The 21,402-nt window shown below is 39.5% G+C and overlaps 1 protein-coding gene across 2 annotated transcripts in view; it reads left to right on the top strand.

Annotated features, from left to right (window-relative positions):
- The window catches only part of SLIT3 (slit guidance ligand 3), a 409,547-nt gene that overhangs the window by 53,394 nt on the left and 334,751 nt on the right, over positions 1 to 21,402 (top strand). The window lies entirely within an intron of this gene.

The raw sequence follows: 21,402 nt of genomic DNA, 5'->3' as shown, positions 1-21,402 counted from the left end.
TGAAGTGGATTTTGAGATGTGTCTTGGTTTATTGTACAAACTCTTTGCTGAAAAACATATTTGAGTAACAAATTTGAGAAACATTTCCTTCTCCTTTTACTGGTGCTGTAGATTTATTTAGAAATTGAAGGTTGCTGATGTTACAACTCCTTTTCAACATATTTTATACAGGAGAAGTCTGAGAAGTTGGTAACCACAAAGAGAGTGGTTTTGGTATATTCAAGCTGTGATTACAGCTGTGCTGTGATGATTGTCACTTGTCATGTGTCTTGAAATATTTGCAAGATATGGGTTAACTTGATTTTAAGCAAGAATGGTCAAGCCATTGAATTTGCAGCATTGCCAAACTTAAATTTACAGTATAGTGATTTATAAGAGAAATGGGAAAAGCAGCCCTAGTGAGGGGATGGGAAGGAGTGGCAGATTCTTTACCACATTGAAAGCTTTGCTGGCTGCTGCAGGCCAGAGGGAATGGGATGGGGAAGGGACAGGACGGGACAGGATGGGATGCACACATTGTTTTCTTCAGCTGGAGCTATGCCAACTCCAGACAGGGGTAAGGGCATACAGTCCCATGGGAAATCCATGGGGTTTTCCAAAGCAACCAGGATCCTACCTCCCAGCCTGCCCAGAAACACTCTTTTCCAGGGTATTTCCGCTGGCTATGACTGGTGGTAGCTTACTGTCCGCTTGAGTGGAGCAGAAGTCTCTCCTGTGGCAGAACAGACCCACTCCCCACAGTACCCTGGTCTACTCTGCTGACAGGGGCTAGTGGAGAGGTGATTGTGCACCATCCTCCCCAGTCATCAGCACTAGGTGTGGGGTGTTGGAACATTTTCTGCCCGTGACATTCTGAAAGACTTTACTCTGATACAAAGTATCACATACAAAAAGGTTTTTTCTAGGTTTATGAAAGGTAAGTTTGCATAAGAATCCCATTCACTATAAAAACTTAAATTTAAAATGCTGTTGATAATCTGGCAGCCACAGCATATGCATGGCTCTCAGAATATTAATAGACCTAGCAATCAGCCAGCATTCACCTTTTTCCTGTCCTCCGTGCCAGTCAATAAGTTGATCTTTTGTTTCTAGCCAAAGTTAACAATAGCAAAGATTACTATTATAAAGGTTGTTTGAAAAATGCCAGGTATTTCCTACAAGAAGATAACTTCATTTTCACAAAAAATGTGAAGTTAAGCTTTGCAAATATTTTTTCCTGTAAAAGAACGAAGCACTAAAAGGTAACAACTCTTGTTTACTGAGACAAAGTTTCCCTGGATTTTTGTGTCAACTCCTTCAAACATGGGCTTTTCATAACTTATACTTCCAGTAGCTATTTAATTAAGAACTTCCACTTTTCACATGAAGCTGAATGCAAATATGTTGTGCCTTGGTATTTCGTCCAGCAACTTACATAACTATGAAGAAGGTATGCATCCTCTGAAGGTATAAATGAAACAAATAAACCACTTGGACAGCTCTGTAAAAGCCAAAGATATAAGGAGGCGATCAAATTATAGTATCTTTCAATACAGAATATGTCTGCAACATCTATAATTATTTCAATGGTCCTTTGTAACATCTGTTTGATATTACTGGTAGGAATATACAGGAAAATCAACCTTAAAATGGAATGCAAAGCATCTTGTTAAAGGAGTTTGATGCATGCCTTATTCTATCCTTTCTTGCCAGGAGGAGGAGTCTGGAGTTCATATATTGCATGTTTGCTTTTTCTTCCAAGGTCATTTTATTAAAGTTTTATGATACTTTACTTATGCTTTCCTGCCCCAAATATAAAAGGCAAAGCATTTTTAAAAGGTCAGGAAGAAGAGGGAGAGGGGAGGGAGATAGAAATGTCTGAATTTAGGTACTTGTAACTGAATCACTTCTGTTTCAATCTATACCACTTCTATAAAATGATTCTTGAAATAGACATTCAGATCACGGAATCCACATATAAGTAATAAAGAAGTTAGTGGGCTAGACAGTGTTCATTGTTTAGTTATGTGATCAAAACAAAGTTAACATTTATGATTTCAATCTAACAATGGATATCATGTTTCATTGATATTTGAAAAAGCAAAACTTGTATCTTGAACAGTTGAGCCCTGCCAACCAGACAGCTCGCAAGAAGACTAGTAAGTTTTTCTCCTTCCACATACTTCCTCCTGAGAGCCAGTGTGGTGTAGTGGTTAAGAGCGATAGAGGGAACCTGGTTCACGTCTCCGCTCCTCCACATGCAGCTGCTGGGTGAACTTGGGCGAGTCACACTTCTCTGAAGTCTCTCAGTCCCACTCCCCTCACAGAGTGTTTGTTGTGGGAGAGGAAGGGAAAGGAGAATGTTAGCCGCTTTGAGACTCCTTAGGGTAGTGATAAAGCGGGATATCAAATCCAAACTCTTCTTCTTCTCCTTGGGTAATGCCCAAATTGTTTTTCTGGTTTTTTGGTGGTGATGGTGAGCCATCAGCAAGCATCAGTTTGAACTTAACAGTTCCTTCTGAATGACTGCATCAAGTTTTAATTACTATAAGCAGGCTAACAGAACATCTATATATGATGTATTATTGTTGTTTGCACCAGCCCAAGCATAGCAGCAGTGGCAGACTTTGGGCTTTAAAATTCCAGTGGCACCCTGTGCAATGCCAAAGTTCAGTACACACAACGCCTCTCACCTTCCGTTGGTCATCATTTGTTTGACACCCCCTGCAATGCCCTCTCAGCTTTGTGCCCAATGCTGGTCAGCTGGTTGTGCTCCTCTAAATCTGCCTCTGGCAGCAACAAGAAGCTCAGAGGACTTGTGTGAAAGGAGGCAGGATCCTCTGAGGCCTTCACTTGGTTTCCTTAAGTTTAGCAGCGTAATACCAGAACTACTGTGTTAACATCATTCTTCATCTTGGTTTTGGCAAGGTTATGGGAATTTGGGGGAACCTAAATAGTAAAGGATGGCATTAAATTTCTAATCATTATTTAACATGTCATAGTGTTGATGATCCTCTTTTGGTTTGACTAAGGTAGATATCATTTACCTGGGAGTAACCCTAAAGTAGGCCGGATTTACTTTTGAGTAGATCTGCATAGTAGTGAACTAACAAGTTTTCTTTTTTAAGCAACTTGTGCTAGTGACCATTAAGGACATTAGTCTGTTTGGTAAAGGTAAAGGGACCCCTAACCGTTAGATCCAGTCGCGGACGACTCTGGGGTTGCGGTGTTAATCTTGCTTTACTGGCCGAGGGAGCTGGCGTACAGCTTCCAGGTCATGTAGCCAGCATGACTAAGCCACTTCTGGCAAACCAGAGCAGCACACAGAAATGCCATTTACCTCCCCACCGGAGCAGTACCTATTTATCTACTTGCACTTTGATGTGCTTTCGAACTGCTAGGTTGGCAGGAGCAGGTACCGAGCAACGGGAGCTCACCCCGTTGCAGGGATTCGAATTGCTAACCTTCTGATTGGCAAGCCCTAGGCTCTGTGGTTACAACCAGCCCAGGAAGTGGTGTTGACTGACAGCTTTATCCTCCTCCACCACCTATTCCTTAGTCCCAGTATTGTCCTTGTAGAACTCATCAGGCAGGAGAGTAGAACAAAACTAGAATTACTTGATTTTTTTCTGTCCTTTGCTCTGGCTCCACCTACTATTTGTCCCTCTGTCTTCCACTTTACCAGTCCCAGTGGACACCAGCCCCCACTCTTCTGTTGGAAGGAATTCTTTGAATTAATTGAGAAGTGCCAGAGGTACATCCTTTTCACAGTTATACAAACAAAAAACAAGAGTGTTATGTCTATCATTGGTGTGGTGCTTTTTTATTTTTGCTCCCATGTGGTTCATCTAACTGCTTTTTAATTGTGTATGGATTGACATATTCCTGTTGTTATTGTTGGGTTTTGATAACAGTTCACTATGATAGCTCACTGATTATTGTGCAATACAGTTCCCATAGGTTTAAGAATAATTTGGTAGAATGTAGATGAAGATGGATTAGATTGTAGTTGTGAGATGTGGAAACAAAAGTGAAGTCAAACTTCAACTGGTGAAGTTGACAGTTTAGGGCAGGCTTCCTCAAACTCGGCCTCCAGATGTTTTTGGCCTACAACTCCCATGATCCCTAGCTAGCAGGACCAGTGGTGAGGGATGATGGGAATTGTAGTCTCAAAAACACCTGGAGGGCCAAGTTTGAGGAAGCCTGGTTTAGGGCAATATTTCCTGCACCTTCAATTCTGTTTCAACCATATGTCTTAAAGCAGGTAGCAATTACAGTGGGACCTCGACTTACGAGCTACTCAACATCTGACGTTTTCGAGTTATGAGCGGGAAAAGTGGCCGCGCGCTTACGATTTTTTCGACATCCGAACAGAAAACCTGTTTGTGGCTAGATGTGGTTTCCTCGACTTACGAGTTTTTAGATGCAGTTTCCTCGACTTACAAGTTTTTCTGTTTCCAATGCATTCCTATGGGAAACTGCTTTTCCTGTGGGAAACTCGACTTACGAAGTTTTCGACCTACGAGTGTGCATTCGGAACAGATTAAATTCGTAAGTCGAGGTCCCACTGTACTTTAAAACAAAAACAATAAAACCAGCAAGATAAAACACACCATTACAAATTGGAAAATTATGTTAAAACTGATTAAAAATTACCCCAGTGGTGCATAAACCTTCCTTTTAGAAAGCCAGCTGCAAACAAGCCCAAGACCTTCAAACCCAACAAGAGCTAGAAGGGGAGTAAATAGACTATGCAGAAAACCAGGAGGTCCTTCCTTTAAATTGGAGGTGAGCTGAAACAATTTATTTAGTTTTGCTTTTCTTATTTTTTTAAAAAAGCATTTCTAATTTCAAACATGTATTTCCAATCAAGTGCTCCCTTGAAATGATGTCTATATTAGAAGGAACTGCACAAAAGCCTGTCAAGTCTAATATTTTTAAAGGCTCCAGAGAACTGTAGGAAAGATCTAGCACCTTGGGAACAAGAAGCTGTTCAATCCCATAACTTGTCTCTGGGAAGTTCCTTGGCTCAAATGACACACAGCTTGCACAGAGGCACTTTTACATACCCTGCTATATCTCTCCCCTTTGTATCGTTTTTTAACATTACAATAAAGCAAAACAAAAATAAAAAACTCTTCTGAAGCCTAGTTATGTGCTTGTTGTGAACGTGGTGGGACAGGGCTGTTCCTAATATCTGTGCCTTCTTAGGGCTACATATATAAAAACAGCACCTTGACGTTACTTGGGATCTGATGCAGGCGAGAGCCTTTTTCACACTTTGCAGTTATTTAGAGAGAGAAAGCTAACCTTGTGAGGCAAGTGCCTTGTGAGAATGTGCCCTTAAATTAAAGGTCCCCTCTCATGTGAGAGCAGGCGCAAGTGGCTCACCTTCTAAATGAGCTCAAGTGATTAAGCACTGCCAGGGCAAAATGAACACGACCATATTAAGCAGAGGTTGCTATGGTTTTGGCTCATTCAGGAATTGCTGCTTTACTGTGTACAGATCCCAGCAGGTCTGCTCAGAAGATGGTAAATAATTACAAGGAACACCAGTTCTCCTGGGGGCACTTCAGGTTTGAAAGGATGTTCACTAGGTCAGAGGTGAGAACTACAGACTGCTGAGAGGCTCTTGTACCATTTATCAAGCTGGAGCTATTTTTATTGCTTGCATTGCGTGCTGACTCTAAATGGCATAATTTGAACAAAATCATGTCTGGAAAAGTGACTCTTGGTTGCAAATCCTTATGGCACCTTTCGGTTCAGTCTCCTCCAAGTGAGGCAGAGGGCTCTGTTTATTTTCTTGAAGTATGAAAGGAACGTTAACAAATTATCTGAAATGAGTAGGAAACAAATGAGGGGATGTCAAAAAGTGAATAATCGAGGTTCCATCCTGGATTTCCAGTCTCCCCTGTGTGAAGTTAGCTACTCAAAACTAGTATGTGCAGATGTTTCCCTTTTTTTCTAATGTGGCAAAATGGAAAGAGAAGCAACAGTGAATGTAAACAGATAATCATGAGTTTCAAATAGTCTGGTTGATTTTGTTTTGTTTTGGGTTTTTTTTTTAAAACCACCCCTGATAACTAGCAAGGATTCTGTTGTATAGGAAATGTCTTTACAATGTTCAGAAAGAAAACTCTTAATTCTCTTAACAGAACAGAACAAAAAATATTTTTCCTCTTTTTGTCTTCTTCTTCTGCCCAATTAGTGGTTAGAATTTTCTTCTGAAAATCATAGACTTAATGTAGATACCAGGTTGTGCAGTAACTGAAAGCAAGTGTAAACTGTGCATAGACTGTAGCACTGGTACAAGGATACTTGGGTTTAAATCTCCACACGGACGAATTCATAGACTTGTGTAACATCAAACACAGGTTTTCCAGTGAGCATACACATGTCCAGGCACAGCAGCCAATCCTGTAACACAGGCACGTCCAACATGATCTACCGGTAGATCACTGGACATCTGTGGTAGATCACTAGGGCCCCCCAAGAAGCTCAACAAGTTTGGCTCCCCCCCAAAAAAAGCTCAACATTTTTGCCCTGGACCCCTAAAACACGTGGCTTTCCCCTCCCTAAAAAAAGTTAAACAATTTCAACCTGAACCCCCCCCAAATGGGCCTTCCTCCTTCCTAAAAAAAAAGCTTGTCAACTTTGACCTGAACCCCAAAAAGGGGGTAGATTACTGCTAGTTTTTAACTCTGTGAGTAAATCTCTTGGAAGTTGGCCACCCCTGCTGTAACAGGTATTTTCAAACATCCATTTGTTGTATTAATACCATTCATTTTACCATGTGCATTTTAACACAAAATGAAGTGTGCACTTGTGTATGTGCTCTTCTGTCCTTGGTAGCTAGTCAAAATATTTGTTTGCTATTGACCCAGCCCTTGCTTCTAAAAAATAAAATATAAGAAACATATAATATTCTGAAATATATAACAATGCATGATAATACCAAATCCCAGGAGCAGGGGAGGAGAAGCATTTCCATTTTCCATTTTTTTACACTCCTCTGACATTTAGTTCAGTTTTCGGACTTTCATTAAAAGTAGCAGTGACTTAATTTTGAGGCCATGCTGATCTTTGAAGGTGTTTGAGCACCTTCAAATAAGTTCCTATCCTCCTCTCTAGTTCTGAGCATGATTCTTTCCCTGGAGGCTGGCATGTGCTTTTTTTTTTTTTTTTGACCTAGTGCTGACTTCAGAGAGGCTCAGAAAATAGTTTCATTGCTTCCTGAATCTCTCAGAGGCTCACTGTGAAGTCTGGGACAGCTCTTGTCTGTTTCTGGGTTCTTCGAGAAGGGCAGAAGCTCTTGCCAGAATGGTTTTTTGTTTTTTTTAATGGCTCGACCAGTGGTAAGCTGCCCAGAGCATTTATGCACTCTAGGCTAACTAATTACCCTAAGAAATATCATATATTTGTTCTTAGATAAAATTTGATATTCCTATATAGTTGCCTTGAATTTGTTTGAGGGAGGGAAGAAGACACAAATGTAATAATTTGCTAATGGGTAACCTGAACACTAGTTTTCTTTTGGGGGGGATTTTATTTTTCTTTAATAGATTTAAATATTACCAGGCATCATTTTGGAAAGTCCTGAACAAATATTGATCGGTTTTATACAGTTGTACCTTGGTTCTTGAACGTAATCCGTTCTGGAAGTCTGTTTGACTCCCGAAACATTTGAAAACCAAGGCACATGTTCTGATTGGCTGCAGGAGCTTCCTGCACTCAAGCAGAAGCAGCTTTGGACATTTGGCTTCTGAAAAATATTCAAAAACCAGAACACTGAAACGTATGAGTACCAAGGCGTTTGAGAACCAAGGTATTGTACAACTGTATTTCAAAAGTTTCTACAAATATTGGTCAATGGAACATGTACTCAAAACAGTATATAGCCCCAGGTAAAAACAACAACAACACCATTCTAAGCATGCTGTGAATGGAATGAGGGAGGGGAGTGTACTTCACAAGGGACTTTTCAGAAAAGCGGGAAAACCTGTGTGCTATCTAGGGTTCTGTTGCTTCATGTGAATTTTGCACTGTAGTTTGTACTACCAGTAATTTGTGTGAGGAAAGGACATAATCATTTGTGCAAGGGAAATCCTCTAGTCCACACCAGTAATAGATTTTTTTGGTCTGGCATCAGGTATTTCCAGGAGGATCAGACTGTAGAATATTTTATTTGAAGTGAATGCAGGGGAAGAAATTTAAAATCACTGACACATGAAAAACTCAAACAAATTTCTGCCTGTTTGTTATGGTATACGTTTGGATGAAAATATTTGCAAAATACAAATTGTAGAAAATGGCCATGCTAGATTCATCTAGATTGCTTTATATAGCAAGGAATCTGAAGCTGGCTAAGAAAACTTCTAGTATATCCAATTTAGTATGTCTGTACTATTAGCAGAGCTTTGCATGTAAGATGTGAATGAACTTCATAGCCAGATTCACCATAGGCCACAAGAGAGACATCCATCACTGTGACTAGAACCAGCTGAAAGCACAATCTCAGACTGCTGCCTGATGATGGATTTCTTCAAACCAAGGACCTGAAAGCAGTTTAGTTCAGAAACACCCAGAAAATAATTTCTGAAGATAGGGAAAAGGCCTATTTGCAGTTGATGGTTGGTGAATTTCCATCTTATACTAGCGTGTAAAAAAAATCTGTGGAGAAAGATGTTTGGTAATCATTTCCTAAAATGTGTTCACTCTAAAATGCTTTTGTTTCTGTCAACAAGTGGAGCATATATATTGTTACTACAGAGTAATCAATAGTGGAAGGTGAGATTTTTTTTTTATTGGCACTTTCACATATTTTCTTCTTGAACTTTAAATCTGTGCAAAAAACAACAACCCTGCCCTGTTCCAATTTTGGAACATTTAATTAAGCCCAAAGAAGTTGAATGTTTCACAGTGGTTAGTACTAGCCATGGTCTGTTGCCTTAACCGTGGGTAAGATGACAGATGTACAATGAAACCATGATTTACATACTTAATGCACACCTAATTCCACATCCTGATTTGCAAACTAATCCCCTAACCTTCATTTAGGTAATGTAATAATTAGCAATGGTTAAAGAAAATAAACCATAGATAACATGTCTGCACATAAACCTTAATTTATTGTATAGCAATTTTATATTGCAAATTTGTGTTCAAATTCCAGATGAATAGGAAACTGCAAAATCATAAGTCTTCTACTGAAATCTAAAGAACAACATAGGGAAGCTAGCTATGCCATTTTAAACAGTTCAACTATAGTAAGGATTACATAAGCAGGCCTTAGGAATCCTATATTAATGGAGTTGAGAGCTTATCGTTGATTTTCACATGTCCTTCTTATGTATGAATATTTTTGGGATCAAGAAGTAAATGGTCTACCAACTATTACAAGTTTGATGGATGTGTCCATGTGTGCAACTTGTGATATTAACGGCATAGCAGGTCAGTTTAGCAGCTGCCTCTTTTCTTATTTATACTCCTTATTTGTGGCTTTAAAACACTTCCTAAATCCTCACCCACCCCCATCCTTTTCACAACCCTTGGATAAAACTGAGTACCAGCAACTGAGTAGATCATTTCTCATAGCTAAAACTGAGTACCAGCAACTGAGTAGTAGATCATTTCTCATAGCTAAATCTAGGAAGCATCAACTCAAGTTGTTCTTGACTTCAGGGAGATTTGTTTTGACAGAATTTGAGAGTACTGTACCTGCATAGTGTTTGCTTGCTCACTGTAGCCCTCTTGAAAATGATTGAGGAGGTAGAACATGGATCTTAACATGAAGTGTATAATTGTTTCCTGTTCCTATTTTATCTGTAAGCTGCCTTGAGTCCTGTGTCTGGGAACAAATTGCTGAGGAAGAAGTTTGTGTAGCTGAAGATGCTATGTCAGTTGCACACTGGTTTATAGGTCAATAAATATACTTGTTGCTACATAAACTGAGTTTGGAATGTATCTGTAATTCTAGAAATGACTGATCACATAATTTTGTTTAGGAAAAAATATTCCAATAGGGTGGCTATGGAAGATGCTGGGTTAATAACTGTATGCATGTATGTATGCATGCATGCATGCATGCATGTATAGATGATAGATAGATAGATATGATATGATATCTATCTATCTCCAAAGAAGGTATTAATATACCCTGATGAAACATCAGTGATTGCTTATTTCCTGAGTAAGTTCACCTTTCTGTGACAGCACGTAAAAGGCTATTTCTAATTGTTCATTCCCTCCTCCTCTTGTACTTCCATGGAAACTTCTGATGATGGAATTAGTACATGCTGTGGTTTTGTGATTGGCTCTTAGGTAACTGATGGGCAGAAATTGTGTGAAACACAATTCAAAAGACTTTCTGGTAGTTAATTGATTAAAGGACTTTGTAGTTAGTGAACTAAATAGGCAAGTTTTCATATTAAACATATATTTGCACTGCAAAACAAAAAACAACTACAGTACTGATAAACAAGAGATTGCCATTAAAACTACCACTGAAAAGTAAAACTATTTAAATGCATTAGCTAATGTACCCTACCTCTTGACTTTTTGATTTGGTAGGATCAAGTCTCAGTGTCTTTGTGTTATTTGCTTTCTCTTTTTTGTCCCATAGATGTGTTTTAAGAGTTTCATTTGGGAAACTTCTTAACAATGTGTGAATGAATTGTTAGATAAAACTGCATAAAGAAAATAAATTATGTCAGAAAGTTAAGTGCCATTTCTGGCATGTGATCTGAGTGCTACTCAAATGGAACAGACAGCATTTCTTCCAGAGACACTGATCTGCTAATCCTAATTTGACTAATCCATAGAAATAAAAGGATGGTGGTGTTGTTGTTGTTTTTTGAAACTATTGTGAATGGTTGTCTGCCAGGGCTCAAATTGAACTGTAAAATCATGGATACCTCATTTATATAAGCAATTAAGGGTTTTATAATGAACATGGGGAAGATTTTATAAGCAACTACATTTTATTTTAAATATAAATATCTTGAGAGAAAGAAAGAAAGAAAGAAAGAAAGAAAGAAAGAAAGAAAGAAAGAAAGAAAGAAAGATATAAAATTTGCGTCATAAACAGTGGTAGATTTATAGGTATGCACAGTATGTGCAGAATTAGAGTCCCATGTGGCTGATGGGCACCCAAGTTATTCGTAAACATTGTTAGTTGAGAGGCTACTTTTGAAACATGATTACAAATAATGACATGGCATTGTTGATTTATAGTATTGTACTATGTTGTATTGTTTCCACTCCTCATTTCTCCTTCTCCCCAGTGAAAGTCTGTGGAGGCTGATCCATTCGGAGAACCAGGATTTAGGCCTACCAATCGAAAAGTGAAGGAATTTGTAAAAAAGTTTCCCTCAAATCTGAAAGCCACACTATTTTCCTCCCAACACAGCCTGCCACAATCCATTTCAATGTAGAGAGAGTCCTAGATACTTTTCTGTCAGTCTCTTATTGTCTGACCAGTCAGTTCTCTGTACTACTCAGTCTTGGTCCAAATGTAATGCTATGTCTGGGAGTTCCCACCCATTTGTCTCCAGGGGCGGGTGGGATGGGACATTGCAATATTAAATCTGTATGTTAATGGAGCTCCTGGGTCTTATCCCTGCTTGTGCAGTCGTCGTCATCCCCCTGTTATCCTGATGGCAATCCAGCCACATTAGCAGATCTATTTTGGTAGATCCAGGAGCCAATAGTACATCTGTTCTGAACATGCTCAGAGCTGTTTCCTTGAGTTCGAGGTCCAACCATATGATCTGATTTTTTAAAATTAATACTGTACTTTCTCTGTTGTGTGAGTGAACTCCACCGGACCCACTGTAAGAAGTATATTATGATCTCCTGATTCTCAGACTAACTCCAGTCCAAAGTGAGGCAAGAGGTTGGGGGATAACAGAACCCCACAACCAGTTTTAAGAGAGATCCAGTTTGGTTTGCTCAGAGCAAGGAGTAACTGAGATGTGGGAGCCATTACAGTGGTACCTTGGGTTACAGACGCTTCAGGTTACAGACTCCGCTAACCCAGAAATAGTACCTCGGCTTAAGAATTTTGCTTCAGGATGAGAACAGAAATCGCACTGCGTCAGCAGGAGGCCCCATTAGCTAAAGTGGTACCTCAGGTTAAGAACAGTTTCCGGTTAAGAACGGACCTCTGGAACAAATTAAGTTCTTAACCTGAGGTACCACTGTATAAAATGAGAGATTATTGCCCTTCCCACTCTGGCTTGTTGGGTGTAGGTCTGATTTCCCTGTTGGCCACAGCTGGATGTTCACGCACCATCTGAATCCTTCTCTCACAATATCCTGGTGCTTGGTATCAGGACTCAGGATTAGATACAGGTTCTCTGCCTCTTATGGTTTTGCACCATAACAAATGCATCATGAAAACTATCATATATACTATCAAATGAAACCTAAAGATGGGTGATTGCCTGGGAGAGAGGATCTTCTCAACTGTGGTATGCTATTTTTGAAAATCTCTCACCCGGAGGCTCACCTGATGCCTACTTTGGTATCCTTTTGGTGCTTGCAAAAGCCTTCTTTAATTCTCTCAGGCCTTTTAAGTGTTGATACTGTGATGATTTGACTGTTGCAGCTTTATGCAGTTTTAACTTTTTAATCATCATCGTTTTACTGCTGTGTTTTATTTTTTAATTGTATAATTTCAAACATTGTTTGAAACTGTCCTGTGAGTATATTGAAGGGTGGTGTAGAGATTGACATACAGTAATTGAATAAATAAATATTATTATTGTTGTGGGGATGTCCCATTGTTAGGTTGGAATTTCCATCAGTAAATACCTGTGTGTATGATGTCCACATTCAGCTTCAGCTTAACTCTCAAATGCTAGCCCTCCTTCCTGTTTGTCTGCATTTGGTGGGATAGTTCAAAGTCACTTAAAGATATGAGGCCACAGTGGACATGGAGAAATAGCTGAGTCTTCCCACGGCATCTCTTAGCAAGGTTGGAGTGTGCAGCACAGGCAGTGTCTACCATGATTGACAATCAGGAATACAGCAAATAGTTTTGGTGTGGCTTGGTAACTGAATGAGACAAGGTAAGCAGCAGGAGAATTTCAGCTATGTCGTGGGAAATGGCCTTGGCTAGTTCTCTGATTAGCAGTGGAGTGCAAATCTCTTGGGTCACTGCCAGGGTTCAGGAGAGCAAAGCACTGCTGTGATGTCAAATTGCTGCCATATTTCATTCACCGGGGGGGGGGGGGTTGACTGTTTGATTACAGCTTATTGATGTTAGGGGCATGCCATCATTACAGCACTCTTAAAGCATTCACAGAAATTACTGGAGAGTGTGAGCAAATAAGTACATTTCCATTTGACAGAAGAAGAAAAAACAACAACTTCGCCTTATTTTATTCAAATATTGTTTTAATGGGCATTGCTTTAGAATCTTAGAGCAGTGGGAAGAATATGAGCATTAGTTTGAAAGACAAAATCTTGGCTAAGAGCTGTAAGGTGCCTTCAAAGGATACATAATAGTTCTTAACATCTGTCTTTTCATTATCAGAAGTTATCTGTATTGTGGGCATGATAAGAGAAACTGGCAATTAGACTAATTTATTGTAATATTTATTATTACAATTATGATACCACATTTCGTAAATGAATTCATTATTCTAAAATAAAACAGTTCAAGACAATATAAACTTTTAACAACAAAAAAAAACCTGAGTCAGAATAACAGGAAAAAGAAATGGAAGGCTTTCTTTAAAAAGAAGAGCTTAACTTTTCCTTGAATATTTTTTTAAAAATGGAATATAGGCATCACTGGAAAAGGAATTCTGCAAAACCAAGTATGGCAATAGCCCCCAAAAACCCCTCTTTTCCCAGGCCCAATAGAGGAATGAGAACAGGGACTCTTCCAGCAACCTAAGGACATGAGATGGTCACATGAGATTCCACACTGTTTAGAGATCTAAAGGTTAAAGACCAGTACCTTGTATTATTCCAGAAGCAAATTGGTAGGCACTGCAGGACCAGAAGACTGAAGTTACACGATCACAATATTTAGTACACATCAAACGGTGTTCTGTATCCATCAAAGCTTTCAGAGGTTCCACAAGGGCAGATTAACAAGAGGTTACAAAAGCAGCTAATATGGCCACCAAACCCCTCTTTTCCAGATAAGAATTCACCTGATAAATCAGATAAATGAAGTTCTAGACATTGCTGTTAACTTGGATCTAGACGTTTTCTAAGCTCTAACTCTAGAAGTTTTCTAAGCTCTATACCACTAGCTAGATATACTAATGGTGGACTCACTTCATCATAAACTATTCCAGCCATTTGTGTATCATAGAAAGTACATACGATTATGATGTCAGTTCTTTACATAGCCAATTGAATTTGACTGCATGACAGCATCACAGCGAGCAAACAAAGCAAATTGAGTGTGAGGGCAATTTTAAAGTGAGTATTTTAGGTTTCGTTCCATTGATCTCTGTTCCAATGTATGATTGAAAATAATGACCAGATTGCATTTTGCTAAAGCCTGAATTATGGTCATTTTCCTTCTGAAAACCTTGTGCTTTTTCTTCTCTCCATGGTCTTGTAGATGACTGCGCTGGCCTTTTCTCATATCCAGCTTGGTGTCATCACTTTAAAGACTGTACCCTTGAGTATTCTTCCTGTACCACCAATTTTTATTTAGAATTCCAACTGCTCTCTGGGAAAGTGTGAAAATATAGCATCATGCTGCTTTGTCACTCCATCAAGACACTCTTGTGTGAAGAGCTCACACTGAGACATTGTCAACATACTGTAATGCTGGTAAAATGAAGTTTGTTTAGCTTCTGTTGTCCTGATGGTTGTTGTTTGCCTGACAAGTTTTTGTAAGTGTGCTAGCAGAAGGCAGAAAAAGGAACAAATAGTTTATATAGATCCCTACTTAAATATAGGGACATGTTGGGCTACAAATACAAACCGGCTCTATCAAGCATTTTCATGATAAATGGTTGCCTGACCAAGATAAAATTACTACATAGTACTTGTACAATATTGTACCCCAGTCTACTTCTCTCCAGATGTAGCAGGAATGTATAACAGTGTTTTACTTTCCTTTGTGGTCATTGTCTTTGAAGTATAAAACAGACTTTCAAGTAGGAAAAAGCATTTATACCACATGTACATAATCTCATCTGCATTCATCACATGTGACTGTGTGTGTTTATTATGTATGCTTTTCTCTTCTCTCTCCAGAGGAAAAATAGTCTTGTGTTAAGTGGACTTAGTTGGCACTGTGTGTGTGTGTGGTGCCAGAAGTAGCATGCTGTTGTCATTTTGTGTGTGTTTGTGTGTGTGTTTGTGTGTGTGTGTGTGTAAGTAATCTGTTTCTATTCAAATACTACATCTTTCTTTCATTTTAGCTACCTTTTCCACAATAGTGGCTACTTTGCACATTGCAATCTGCCTTCTCAGCAGGAGAACTACTGTCTGCTGTACACTTCTAAACTTCATCTCTGCAATCTAATGTTGAGGTCATTCGAAATATTGCATGCATTATCTTACAACATAAGGATTTAAATACTGAAGGCATACACATGGCCTTTTAATTATGTGAGCTGCTTTTAAAGATCCATTTATATATGCTCAATTTTTTTAAAAAAAAAAGACATTTCCAATGCTAGAATAAAAAAACTTCAACAGAAAAACAGTAATTGTTCTTTACATTGTTAGCATTTGGATGTGTCCTACATAAGCTTAAGAAGAAGAGGGGCAAGCAATGCATTCCAAAAATGTCCAGGAACATTGTTCGGAGATTACTTTGTGCCAGTGTAAATATGGCATGCTAAGCCAACTGGAATCAGGTGTAACATGGCTCTCCATGTATTCAGAGCTTATCTTCATGTTCTTACACCATGATATGATATCTGTCTGATATAATTTGTGGAATTAGGCCCAATTGGTTTTAAAGTGTCCACATTTGTTTGATTGTCACCCCATCTCTCTTACACACTAATTTGCATCTCTGTTCAGCTGGATTGGGGAAGTTGTGCTGGATGTATATGTGAAGTGTGTGCATTCCTTTTCTCGTCACACAGTTTCCTCACTCTAAATTCCAACACCAAAGTTGTTCGCTATGCAGGGTGAGTATAGGAAAACATAGTTAACTGTATGTACCTGTATACTTTCTCCCATGGAGCTTCAGGACATGTGTGTGGATTTAGATAAGGGAAATCAGACAGGAGAAAAGGTTTAAATAAGTTCTTCCCCAGAGCTGCTTCTCTTCAAAGAAGCCATGTGAGGCTGCTAGTGAGTATAACAAAGCAAAACTAAAAGTGATTTTGCATCTCCTGCACCATACCTTGTTTGGTCATAACTTTTCGTATTGATTTTAATGTTTCCTGTGTAATGTATGTATGTTTCTGCGAATAAGAAAGATATTACATACATGAATCTAGGGTTGCCATATCTTGAAGAGCAAAAAAGAGGATAGCCTAAGCCAGGAGAAGAGGCACACGGGCGCTGTCCCTGCACACCTCTTTTCCTGGCTCGAGCTGGCAGCGGCCATGGGGTGCAGAGCAGCCTGAGCCTCAGCTGTCCAAGCTGCTGCCAGCCCGAGTGGAGGCAGGACCCTAGCTCCTATCTGATCTTCACTGAGACTGCCTCACTGTGCTGCGGCACTTCTACTTCTTGGGCACAGCACCCTCCTGAGCATGCGTGTACCCCACTCCCAACCTCCTCAAACCCATTGGTTTTTCTATTTCCTTTTTCAGAAATCTGAAAAAGCTATAGTAAAATGTAGAAAATCAAAAGACAAATCAAGGGTTATCATGCAATTGATTATTACCAGAAGTTATCTTTTTAACAGTGGTATTTTTACTGATAGGATGTTGTTAATGATTCTGATTTATATGATATTGTTTTAATCAGTTTCACATGATTAATTTAAAAAGTTTATTTCGTGGTGAAAGGTCAAATAAGGCTAATCTTTGCTTAAACGAGATTAAGGCTTTATAGAATTAAGAGTCACATTGTGAAAAAACCTATGGAGATGAGCTAACCAAGTATGAGCCTTACTTTGAAGAATCAGTCAAAAGACTGGAGCCATGAGCTTATCAGGAGTTTTCCCTCATGGTAAAGAAATAATTGAGGAAATAAAAACTGTTTGAAGTGAAAGAGTTTGCCCTGCAGATCACTACTTTAACATTTTAAATGACACCTTCCCCAAGTCATCAGTATTTGAGTGTTTTGCAATTAAACAGATTTAGAAATCATATCAAAAGAAATGCTGAATAGGAAAGCCAAGGGCAGGCAAATAAAAAAGTTATTTTCAGACAAACCCTGGTGTACCTTCAGGGTCAGGGAAGTGTGTATGTATGTAAAGTGTCCCAAATCATGGCAGAATACTTTCTCCCCAGCAGCAGGACTCAGATGCCTTTCTCTTTACATAACTATGCCGACTTGTCAAAGGAAGGAATGGTTGACCTGCTTTCTACTGGACTGTGGTGCCACCATTGCAGATGTGGCAACTGACTCAGCAGGGATCAAATGATGTAAGAGGCCAGTAAATTGTCTGACTCTGGCCTGGCACTTAATTTGAATAGTGTCACTTGACACAAACAGGCATCTTTTCTTCTTCCTTGGGCTCATCTTTCTGTGACATTTAAAGGTCTGCAGGCAGAATTGATTTCATGGGCTTTCCCCATAGAATTGGCACTCCCAGACAGCCATTTTTTTCTGGGAGTTTGCCTTACGACGATGTTGTAATGAGGTGCAGAATCTGTGGGAAATATTTGTACAAATCAGAGCTTTAAATGTCACAGCAGCCGTATGGTTAATTCATGGAAAAGCAGCACACAATCTTGCTCTTGCTCTTCAGGGAAACTGAGATACTGTTATCTAGTGTGAAATGTAGTGCTTTCAAAGAAATATCTATGTTGAATACACCAGAAACATACCAATGAAGAAATATAGTTCCTTAAGTACTGAGACCAAGGCTGCTGCATGATGAAGTCTGAACAGCTTGTTGGCTAATTTGGGTAGATATTATCTGGTGTTGATCTAATCCTTCATCTAAATGGCAATTGAGCTGTACAAATCATTTTGACATTTAAATTCTGTAATAAGTTTGCATGGTCTTCCTTCTCTAATGACAGGATGGAAGGTAGCCTTTTCTGATTATTCAACAGCTTTCTCTTTTGACAACTTGCCCTGCAAATAATACATACTTCTGTGACTGTTTCCTACCCTCATAAATGCCTTATGGGGTGCAGAAAAACAACAACATAAACAATAGATGTGTCCCTTTTTGTGTGTGTTCTTGACCTGCTTCAGTCAATTCTGATCTTTGCATTTGTGTATGTTTGCTTCTCCATAGCAACATGTTTTCTATTGAGACACTGATTAATGCAAGAGCTGCTTTTTGTGGTACAATAAGCCTGCAACTTACATGATGGTTACATTCCAGAGATAGCGCCTAAAGCCAAAATTGTGTATAGTCAAAACCCATTGGGTTCATTGGTGGGATTGCCAAATATTCTTCCTGGAACTCTACCCCCTTCTATACTTTTTTTTAATGGTCATGCAACGTAAAGCTGAATGTGCACAGGTTAAATGTGGGGACTTGCTGTATATTGAAATGTACAAAGGTACCGTACTAAAATCTTTGAAGCGCTGTCTGGCTCATAAACATGGAGAATAGGTGAGAGGGACCTTACCATCCTACCCAGATTAAGGCTGGATTTTTGTGCATAGATATCAGCACCAATGGTAATAGCATTATTTGAATATTTAAAATACCTGTTTTTAGCAGTTTTTGCTCCCCCCCCCTGAGGCTTTGTGTGTGTGTGGGTTGTTGTTGTTTTTGAAAAAGAAAAAAGCAATATTTAAATTTCATGACATAAAAAAAAAAATTCCTCAGAAGGAAGAAAAGATAGAATACTTGAGGGGCTAGTATGGTCATAAGAAGAGGGGCATCCCTTTCCTTAAAGTATTTAAATAAGCAGGGGAACCAAAAAGTCAGGCAGACTTAACAGGGGGCCATCAAAATCATACCGTACATAGGGCTGAGAGGCATTAATCTCAGCAGTCCACCCAGTGGGAAAAGCCAACAGAATTGTGGATTAGCTAAGCAAGGAGATGGTGCAGGACTTGATTTTACCCTAACCTGTAAAATTTAAGAAATATTAGTCTATTCACTTCTATGATTTGCTCATATATGCGTGGGAGATCACATGCCTGTTCCTTGGTTTGGTGAATATGGTATTCATCCTACACACTGCCCCTGGTGAGTTCTTATGTCAAAATAACATTGAAGATGCTGAACATCTTGTGTTTCATATGCTTAACCTTCTGCTATAAATAAGTACATATTTCCGAAAGCTATAACTCAGATTTGCTTGCTCATATCATACTAACAAGTATTTCCAAAAAATATAATTGAGATTTGTTTGCTTATTAACATGTTTAGTAGATGCCTCCTTTACCCCCAATGAATCCATTTATTTAATAGAAGACCATTGATATAATTGAAAGAAACAGTGTTGAAATTGTGCTTCAGTTATGTATTCAGCCATAAAATCCGCTGTGGTACTGTTTGCAGAGTTTGGATGAGGGTGTCTTTCTGAGTTATCTTGAAATGGTATTAATAATGGAATCAGCAGTTCTTTAACATCAGCACGTTAACAGTCTTCTGACAGGCCATAGGCAAAGACATGATAAATGATAGATATCAAGTCTTGAGTAGATTTATATAAATATGATGCCAAGGCATGTTACACTCTGCGCGTGCATTCTCTTTCTGTACTCCTTGTAATTAGAATATAGTATATAACTCAGCAATTCTTAAAGTTTGTATTGTTGCCTGTTATTCTGATTTGCTTGTTCTTGGCAGGCTACCACATTTTAAAGGTTATAGCTACGATATAGAATGCCCTTGAAAAACTTCCTAAGTTCAAGCTCAGTCAGGTTCTTCTTTTCTGCAATGCAGGTGATCTGAATGTACAAGGCAAAGGGAAAGGGAAAGGCAACGGGAATGTATTGCTACACACTGACATATTTGCAGATGCTTCTGCTGCTGTGATGTGTTTGTCAAAAGACTGTTAGCCAGGAACACCCTAGCAGTGTCCATTTCTAATTTTCTGTTTTACGCCATGTGTTTATTACAGCTGCATGGGTGAAGCTGTAATATGTAAGATGAAGCTGAACTTTAGTTTGTAGGCTGTGATGGTTTGCTTTGGAAAAGGCTTTTTGTGTCTCTTCACCTGGGACGCAGGTGGTGCTGTGGGTTAAACCACAGAGCCCGCCCTAGGGCTTTCTGATCAGAAGGTAGGCAGTTCGAATCCCTGTAGTGGGGTGAGCTCCCGTTGCTTGGTCCCTGCTCCTGCCAACCTAGCAGTTCGAAAGCATGTCAAAGTGCAAGTAGATAAATAGGTGGAAGGTAAACGGTAAACAGCTGGAAGGTAAACGGTAAACGGTGTCTCCGTGCGCTGCTCTGGTTCGCCAGAAGCAGCTTTGTCATGCTGGCCACATGACCCGGAAGCTGTACGCCGGCTCCCTCAGCCAATAATGCAAGATAAGCGCCACAACCCCAGAGTCGGTCACAACTGGACCTAATGATTTTACACCACTTTTAAGAAAATCTTGAACCAGTTCACAACATAAAATATATATACTATTTCAGAAAGTAAAAAATGTCAGAAGCTCAATAAATATGTTGTTGTTGTTTAGTCGTTTAGTCGTGTCCGACTCTTCGTGACCCCATGGACCATAGAACGCCAGGCACTCCTGTCTTGCACTGCCTCCCACAGTTTGGTCAAACTCATGTTCGTAGCTTCGAGAACACTGTCCAACCATCTTGTCCTCTGACGTCCCCTTCTCCTAGTGCCCTCAATCTTTCCCAACATCAGGGTCTTTTCCAAGGATTCTTCTCTTCTCATGAGGTGGCCAAAGTATTGGAGCCTCAGCTTCACGATCTGTCCTTCCAGGGAGCACTCAGGGCTGATTTCCTTAAGAATGGATAGGTTTGATCTTCTTGCAGTCCATGGGACTCTCAAGAGTCTCCTCCAGCACCACAATTCAAAAGCATCAATTCTTCGGCGATCAGCCTTCTTTATGGTCCAGCTCTCACTTCCATACATCACTACTGGGAAAACCATAGCTTTAACTATACGGACCTTTGTCGGCAAGGTGATGTCTCTGCTTTTTAAGATGCTGTCTAGGTTTGTCATTGCTTTTCTCCCAAGAAGCAGGCGTCTTTTAATTTCGTGACTGCTGTCACCATCTGCAGTGATCAAGGAGCCCAAGAAGGTGAAATCTCTCACTGCCTCCATTTCTTCCCCTTCTATTTGCCAGGAGGTGATGGGACCAGTGGCCATGATCTTGGTTTTTTTGATGTTGAGCTTCAGACCATATTTTGCGCTCTCCTCTTTCACCCTCATTAAAAGGTTCTTT

Source organism: Zootoca vivipara, chromosome 2 (genome assembly GCF_965207765.1).
Source record: "Zootoca vivipara chromosome 2, rZooViv2.hap1.1, whole genome shotgun sequence".
NCBI lineage: Eukaryota > Metazoa > Chordata > Lepidosauria > Squamata > Lacertidae > Zootoca > Zootoca vivipara.
Note: the sequence above shows the minus strand (reverse complement) of the source record. Positions and strands in the feature narration are given on the sequence as shown.